Raw genomic sequence first — 8,926 nt, forward strand, 5'->3', positions numbered from 1 at the left:
TTCCACTAGCTTTGTTTTTGGAGGTTTTCTTCAACAACAACTCTAACTCTAACCCTTCTAACCCCCTTCTTTGAGGGAGACTCAGTTTTTCCAAAGCTGCAACACATTTGTCTGCCCTCTTCTTTCACCCCAACTTCTCAGGAGGCATCTTAACACTGAGTGTTGTGTTCAGTATTTGCTTTTGAAGAAAACAGAAGAAAAATTCAAAGATTTGTAAATGGATTATTTGAAAAGAACCACGGCAGCAGTTTCCAATTTTAGGGTTGTTGAGAATTCATCTGAGAAGTAGAAGCCTCTTGGGTTTAGACAGACTCAACAGGCCACTTTGGTTCAGCTCTAGGCCCCATAGCACGTGCTGAAAAGGGAGATACTGTGACTAAAAAGAGTTTAAATTGGTCTGTATAATGGAGTTACAGGTGTGTTTCAGTTTTTTCCTGGGGGAGTGGGGGAATATTGTGCTGGTAAACACTGAACAATCACCTCTCCAATAACAACAACCAAACAAAACAGAACGCCCTAAACCTCTGATTTGTAGCACTTGCCCATTGCTGTGGCAGCATTTCCATCAAGCCAGTGAGTTAGGAAAGGATGTGCATATTATACAGTGCTTCCTCTATGTAAGTACAGTAGATGTAAATCTTCCTAAGAGCACAGAATAGCAAAAGATAGGCAAATAATTAAGAAGTGATGCATTTGAGTACTTGCTACCTTTTAAAATATATATAATTTATTTAAATATCAGCATTTAGTTTTTAATGATGGGATGCTTAACAACCAACTTGCAGAAATCCTGAAATTTTAGCGACTGACTCACGTGACTAGGTGTGGGGGTCTAGAACCTGGAGAGGAGAAGAGTGAGACACAGCAGGCTCCCAGGAAGGGTACATTCTAGGGCCTGAGAAAAGTGGTAACCAAAGAGAAAGTTCCTGTGCAGGGATGGCCAAGGAAGGACAGTGATTTAAAGAACTTTTATTTTGTATTTGTTTATTATTTCTTTATTTTGAGACGGACTCTCACTCTGTTACCCAGGCTGGAGTGCAACGGCACTATCTTGGATCGCTGCAGACTCTCCCTGCTGGATTCAAGCAATTCTCCTGCCTCAGCCTACTCAGTAGCTGGGATTACAGGCACCTGCTACCACGCCCAGTTAAGTTTTGTATTTTAGTAGAGATGAGGTTTCACCGTGTTGGCCAGGCTGGTCTTGAATACCTGACCTCAGGTGATCCACCTGCCTCGGCCTCCTAAAGTGCTGGGATTACAGGCATTTTTAATCTGTTTCCTAGTCTGTGCTCTGCTATAGTGTCCTGCCCTGATCCTCAAATTGTCAGGTGAAAGTAGGAGAGACACATAGGCTTGTATTGGTGCTCCTTTGACAGCTGGGTCCATTCTTCTTGTTATATGTAAATTTTCAGTGCTGCAAAAGAAGTAGCACTTGAATATAAATTTCCTCAGCAAGGCAATTTACTTCTATAGAAGGGTGCAGCTCACAGATGGAACAATGGTGAGCACACACCTGGACAAAGGAGGGGAAGGGATACTTATTCCTGGTGGAGGTCACCCCTACTGCTGTGTCATTCTCCTGTTGGTAGGGTTAGACCACATAGTCTAGACTAATTCCAACTGGCTATTTTAAGGAGAGCAGAGGTACAAGCCAGAGTGGTGGGGTGGGTAGTTTGGTGGGAAGGGCAGTTACAGACAGGTTAGAGCAGGTAACCAGGAGTGACCTATGTCAAAACAGGTGGCCAGAGCAGGTGACTGGAGCAGGTGACTGAAATGAGTCAGGACAGAGCAGGGGACTAGGGGAACAGATGTGAACTACTGATTAGAACTGGTGGAGAAGGTTGTTTACTGAACTACAAGGAAGTTAAGCTTTAAAATGGAGGACAAAGAACTGAAAATACAGACATACTCATTTTTTGAAGAGGAATTTAGAATTCATTGTATCCAACACTTCTGATGAAGCAGCATGGAGAGAAACACAGTTCTAGAAGGTGAGGTGACAACAGAAACTGGAAATTCTGTGGGAGCAGGAATGTGGATGAGAGGCTACCGGCAGAATATAAGCACTGCCTCCTTCCCACCCATCCAGCAATCCTCATAGATGGAGGTCTCCAACTGGGTATGGGAAGGTGTGGGAGGTATTTTATTTAAGTGTTGAAGGAAAGGGTGATCTCAGAAGGCTAGAAGACTTAGAAAAATTTGGTATAAATGTTTAATATTAAAAATGGTTTAAATGACTAGGAATGACCCTAAGAAATAAGGTTTGATGATTTGATTTGGATATTGGACAAGAGTGGTTCTAGTCAGTTGCCCCCATTCCTCCCTTGGTAATAGGGCTGGCATGGCAATATGTACAAAAAGCCAGTCCCAAACGTTGTGCCTGTAAAATTACTGCAGAAATTGCCCCAGACTTCCAGAAATTTTAGGCATTCAAATTCCTTGACCAGGAGGAACAGTAAGCAAATAAGAGCTAATCTGCCCGGGTGGCTACCACCATTCCTTTGTCCTAAAACCCTGTAGGAGAGGTCTTTGGGTAGTCTTTCAGAATACACCAACTTATTCATATAGAATCCAGGTTTTATTGTATTCTCAGACCTCAGACAGAAGAAAGGAAACAGCAGGCTACAAAGTACTGGGATTAAAAGAGACTCTATGACAAAAGAAATAACTATTGCTGTCTTGATAGGAACAACCAAATAAAATACAAACACAATTCATCAAGAAATGGTGAAATAATAGTTATTGTCATCTATTTAAGAAGGGAGATGTTAATAGTCTAGACATAGTTTCATAAAAAGGTTCACAACAAAAAGATGTTACTTGAAGAAGTAAACTTTAGTTATCTTAAAAAAATGCATTAATGCAAATCATTTTGTTCCCTAAGGATGCTGGATACATGCAGTTTTACTCTAATTTTTACATTTGAGTTTTAGAAAGCCATCTGTAACCACTTTCCTAAATTATCAGAGTTGTCTGAATATTAACAGGAAGCTTAAATTATACCTCTGGCTACACTTTTCCACTTACTGTTCTGTTTTCATCTCATTCTCAACTTATTTATAACCAAACTCATAAATTCACCCAAACTAACTTCCTATCCAGACTACCAAGTTTCTATTTTTGCACCACAGTCACCAAGCCTGAAGTTTTGGATTCATCTTTGAACAACCTTCTTATTTCCCATGTGCAATCAGTTTCAATGTTTTGTCAATGCTTCTTTGCTTGCTCTGTCCCTCCATTTTTATTCTCCTGATTAAGCTCTTGTTACCTTACGCCCACAGTTATCCCAAAGCTCTCTAATTGTAATGGTCTCCAGCTTCCTGGGCTCTTTCTCCAGACCATCTTATAAACACACTTCCATTACATAGGCTTTGGAAACCCAATTCTTTCTATGGTGTGTGTGCTGACTGAAAGAGTGATGTTTGCTTTTAGACCTGGATTTTATTCCAGCTCTACCTCTTTCTCTTGTGGAAATTTGGGCAAGTAACTTGGCTTCTAAGCCTCAATTTCTTCAGCTGTAAAATGGAGATAATAATAGCATCTAGACCACAAAGTTGTTGTGAGGATAAAATGAAGTGATTTTTTTGATATATGATATGATTTAATTTCTTCTTATATTCTTCTATATTTCCCAAATTCTTTTTCATAATGATGTGTTACTTTAAAAATATAAATAAAAATATTTACAGGGTACATAGTGATGCATAATGAACAGATCAGGATAATTAGAATATCCATCATCTTAGACATTTATAATTTATTTGTTTTGGGAACATTCAACGTCCTCATTCTAGCAATTTGAAACTATATAATATATAATGGTTAACTGTAGTCATCCTACTGTGGTATAGAACACTAGAATTTAGTCTAGCTGTAACTGTGCTTTCTTTAACAAATCTCTCCTCTTCTTTCCTTGCCTTACCCTTCCTGGCCTCTAGTGTCCTCTGTTCTACTTTTTACTTCTATGAGATCAACTTTTTTTAGCTTCCTCATCTGAATTAGAGCATGTAGTGTTTAACTTTCTGTTCCTGGCTTATTTCACTTAAAATAATGATCTGCAGTTCTATCTATTTTGCTATGAATGACAAGACTTTATTCTTTTTTATGACTGAATAATGTTCCATTGTGTATACATACCACATTTTCTCTATCCACTTATCTGTTATTGAATACCTAGTTTGATTTCATATCTTGGCTATTGCGAATAGTGCTGCAATAAACGTGGGCCACAAATGTCTCTTTGATGTACTGATTTACTTTCTTTTGGATAAATGACTGGTAGAGGATTTCAGGATTATAAGCCAGTTCTATCTGTAGCTTTTATTTGTTTTATTTATTTATTTTTAGGAATGATATCTCACTCTGTTACCCAAGCTGGAGTGCAGCGGTGTGATCATAGCTCACTACAGCCTTGAACTCCTGGGCTTAAGCAATCCTTCCATCTCAGCCTCCCAAGTAGCGAGGGCTACAGTGCCAGCTAATTTTTAAAAGCTTTTTGTAGAGAGAATGTCTTGCTTTGTTGCCCAGGTTGGTCTTAAACTCCTGTCCTCAAGCAATCCTCCTGCCTTTGCCTTCCAAATTGCTAGGATTTCAGGCATGAGTCACGGTGCCTGGGCTTTTCTATTTGTATGTTCTTTAGGAGCCTCCCTACTGTTATCCACAGTGGTTGTAGTAATTTGCATCCCCACCAACAGTATATGAGAGTTGCTCTTTCTCTACACCCTCACCGGCATTTATTTTTGTCTTTTTCATAATAGCTATGCTAAGTGGAGTGAGATGATACCTCACTGTAGTGTCATGTCTGTAATCCCAGCACTTTGGGAGGCCAAGAAGGGCAGATCATGAGGTCAGGACATGAAGACCATCCTGGCCAACATGGTGACACTGGTCTCTACTAAAAATACAAAAATTAGCCTGGTGTGGTGGTGCATGCCTGTAGTCTCAGCTACTTGGGAGACCGAGGCAGGAGAATGGCTTGAACCCAGGAGGCGGAGGTTGCAGTGAGCCGAGATGGCACCATTGCACTTCAGCCTGGTGTGTTTGAAAGACTCCATTTCAAACACACACACACACACACACACACACACACACACGCACAATTTGTTGGTCATATGTATGCCTTCTTTGAAGAAATGACTGTTTGAATCATTTGCCCATTTTAATCAAATTGTTCAAATTTTAGGGATTTTTGCTGTTGAGATGTTTGAGTGCCTTATATATTCTGGATATTAATCCCCTGTCAGATGAATGGTTTACAAATATTTTTTCCCATTCTATATAGTCTTTTCACTCTGTTGATTGTTTCCTTTGCTGTGAAGAAACTTTTTAGTTTATTATCATCCCATTTTTAAAGTTTTGCTTTTGTTGCCTGTGCTTTTGAGGTCTTATTCATACAATCTTTTCTCAAACCAATGTCTGTAAGTATTTCCTCTATTTTTTTTCTAGCAGTTTTATGGTTTCAGGTATTGCGTTTAGGTCTTTGATTCATTTTGAGTTAATTTTTTATAGGTTGAAAGAAGGGGTTCTAATTTTATTCTTTTGCATAAGGATATCCAGTCTTTCTAGCACCATTTATTGAAGAGACTGTACTTTACCCATTGAGTATTCTCGGAGGCTTTGTAAAAACTCAGTTAACTATGGTATGCAGATTAATTTCTGGGCTCTTTATCTTGTTCCATTGATCCATGTCTCTCTCTCTTTTTTTTTAAATGACAGCACCATGCTGTTTTGCTCTCTATAGCTTTGTAGTGTATTTTGAAGTCTGGTAGTATGATAACTACAGCTTTGCATTTCTCTCCCTTTCTCAGGATTGCTTTGGCTATTCAGGATTTTTGTGCTTCCATATAAACTTTAAGAGATTTTTAAGTTTCTGTGAAGAGTGTCCTTGGTATTGTGTTAAGAATTGCATTGAATCTGTAGATTGCTTTGGGTAGTCTAGTTGTTTTAACAATGTTAATTCTTCTGATACATGAGCATAGGATGTCTTTCCATTTGTTTGTATTTTCTTCAATTTTTTTTTTTTTTTTTACGGCAGCACTTTTATTTTTCTTCACACAATGACGTGTTGCTGGGGCCTAATGTTCTCACATAACAGTAGAAAACCGAAATTTGTTGTCATCTCTTTCGAAATTTGTTGTCATCTCTTTCAAGATTTGACAATTGTGTACAATAAAAAAAAAACCTTACATAAATTAAAAGGATGAATACATTTACAGGTGTAAATGAAAACCGCTTCCAACTCAAGGCAAGTAACAGCCCATGGTGCTCTGGCAGGAAAACATCAGGTAAGAAAGGAAACCGGGTCCTATGGCTTGGACTTTCCCACCCTGACAGACTGGCAGCCCTTGCCAGCCTCTAGAGCAATCCCAGAACACTAAGCTCTGACACATGAATACCCTGCTCAACTAAGAGACTGCTGGCCATGCACTCACCAAGGCAGACTTGTCTGCTCCCAAGCACATTTTTACCTCAGCCACGAAGTGACCAAGCCACATGTACTAAAAGTTGAAATCTGATATGTACAGGGTATTAAACAAATAAGGGGAACAATTAACTTGAATACAAGGTCAAAATCAGCAACAAGTTCTACAATCCAGTGCTGATATCAGATACAAGCTTCAAGGACAATTTCTTTTCAAAGGCTTATTCCAGTTTCATGAGGCTAGCATGAGGTGTATGCATTTGCCAGGGGCAAATTTATACTTCCGAATTAACCCATGCAGCAAATGCTACGCATCTGCTCGCAGTCCATTTAGAAGCATTTGCGGTGGACGATGGAGGGGCCAGACTCATCGTACTCCTGCTTGCTAATCCACATCTGTTGGAAGGTGGACAGTGAGGCCAGGATGGAGCCGCCGATCCACATGGAGTACTTACGCTCTGGGGGTGCAATGATCTTGATCTTCATGGTGCTGGGCGCAAGAGCAGTGATCTCCTTCTGCATCCTGTCGGCGATGCCTGGGTACATGGTGGTGCCGCCAGACAGCACAGTGTTGGCGTACAGGTCTTTGCGGATGTCCACGTCACACTTCATGATGGAGTTGAAGGTGGTCTCATGGATGCCACAAGATTCCATGCCAAGAAAAGAAGGCTGGAACAGCGCCTCCGGACACCGGAACCGCTCGTTACCAATGGTGATGACCTGGCCGTCAGGCAGCTCATAGCTCTTCTCCAGAGAGGAGGAGGATGCAGCTGTGGCCATCTCCTGCTCGAAGTCCAGGGCGACATAGCACAGCTTCTCCTTGATGTCGCGTATGATCTCCCGCTGGGCCGTGGTGGTGAAGCTGTAGCCGCGCTCCGTGAGGATCTTCATGAGGTAGTCGGTCAGGTCCCGGCCAGCCAGGTCCAGACGCAGGATAGCGTGTGGAAGGGCATAGCCCTCATAAATGGGCACCGTGTGGGTTACCCCGTCTCCAGAGTCCATGACAATACCAGTGGTGCGCCCAGAGGCGTAGAGGGACAGCACGGCCTGGATAGCCACGTACATGGCTGGGGTGTTGAAGGTCTCAAACATGATCTGAGTCATCTTCTCTCTGTTGGCCTTGGGGTTCAGGGGGGCCTCGGTCAGCAGCACGGGGTGCTCCTCCGGGGCCACACGCAACTCATTGTAAAAAGTGTGGTGCCAGATTTTCTCCATATCATCCCAATTGGTGACGATGCCGTGCTCGATGGGGTACTTCAGGGTCAGGATGCCGCGCTTGCTCTGGGCCTCGTCGCCCACGTAGGAGTCCTTCTGGCCCATGCCGACCATCACGCCCTGGTGCCGAGGGCGCCCGACAATGGAGGGAAACACGGCTCGGGGGGCGTCGTCCCCAGCAAAGCCAGCTTTGCACATGCCGGAACCATTGTCGATGACGAGCGCAGCAATTTCTTCTTCCATTGCGACCAGCAGAGGAGCAGGGGAGCGGAGCAGCAAGAGAACACCGTACGCGACCTGGCAGCGGCGACTGAGCAATTTTTTTTTTTTGACAGGGTTTTGCTCTGTTGCCCAGGTTGGAGTACAGTGGTGCAATCTCAGTTCATTGCAGGCTTGGCTTCCCAGGCTCAATCAATCCTCCAACCACAGCCTCCTGAGTAGCTGAGACTACAAGCATGCACCAACACACTTAGCTAATTTTTGTACTTTTTCGGTAGAGATGGGGTTTTGCCATATTGCCCAGGCTAGTCTCAAACACCTGGGTTCAATTGATCCTCCCATCCCTGCCTCCCAAAGTGCTGTAATTACAGGTGTGAGCCATGGCCCTGGGCAGTCATCAGTGTTTTGCAGTTTTCTTTGTAGAGGCCTTTTACCTCCTTGGTTAAATTTATTCCTAGTTTTAAAATTTTGGTAGCTATTTTAAATAAAACCATGTCATCTGCAAAGAGGAACAATTTGACTTCTTTCTGATTTGGATGCCTTTTATTTTCTTCTTAAATGCTCTGGCCAGGGCTTCCGACATGAGGTGATGTATATGCAGTCTTAGCATGCTGCTCGGCACATAGCGGCTTCCCCCATCTCGTCACCGCTCCTGGTCAGACTTCTTTTTCATATCCTATTTGGGGACAGCAGTCTGCGTTAACTCTTCCCTTTTCAGTCTATGCTCACACGTAGATGGTCTCATTTAGTCTTGTGCCTTTAAATATCACGTATATGCAGGTAATTTTAAGGTGTAAGTTATCTATTTCCACTGGCATTTTTGGGTTGCTGGCTTCTTCAGCTTCAAGTTTGGGGTATATGAAGCAAGAAGAAAACTCAGGAAACTTACCACCTAGTCATCCCTTTGGTCCTCAGGTCCCTAGCCTGTCTGTCTTCTTAGGCCCACCTTTCTTCTTCTGTGTATATATAAATTATATATAATTATACATATTATATATATAGTGATATATAATGTCTAGAGATTTTTTTTTTTTTTTTACTTAGTAGGAAGAATACAAAAAATATGTCAAC

General features: G+C 42.0%; 1 pseudogene across 1 annotated transcript; it reads right to left on the reverse strand.

Annotated features, from left to right (window-relative positions):
• Nucleotides 1-6,010: 6,010 nt before the first annotated feature.
• LOC100406907 (actin, cytoplasmic 2 pseudogene) lies at nucleotides 6,011-7,952 on the reverse strand (annotated as a pseudogene). Its single transcript, XR_013529459.1, has one exon. The product of XR_013529459.1 is annotated as an actin, cytoplasmic 2 pseudogene (transcript).
• Nucleotides 7,953-8,926: the final 974 nt, after the last annotated feature.

The sequence above is a fragment of the Callithrix jacchus genome, chromosome 18, assembly GCF_049354715.1.
Source record: "Callithrix jacchus isolate 240 chromosome 18, calJac240_pri, whole genome shotgun sequence".
Taxonomy (NCBI): domain Eukaryota; kingdom Metazoa; phylum Chordata; class Mammalia; order Primates; family Cebidae; genus Callithrix; species Callithrix jacchus.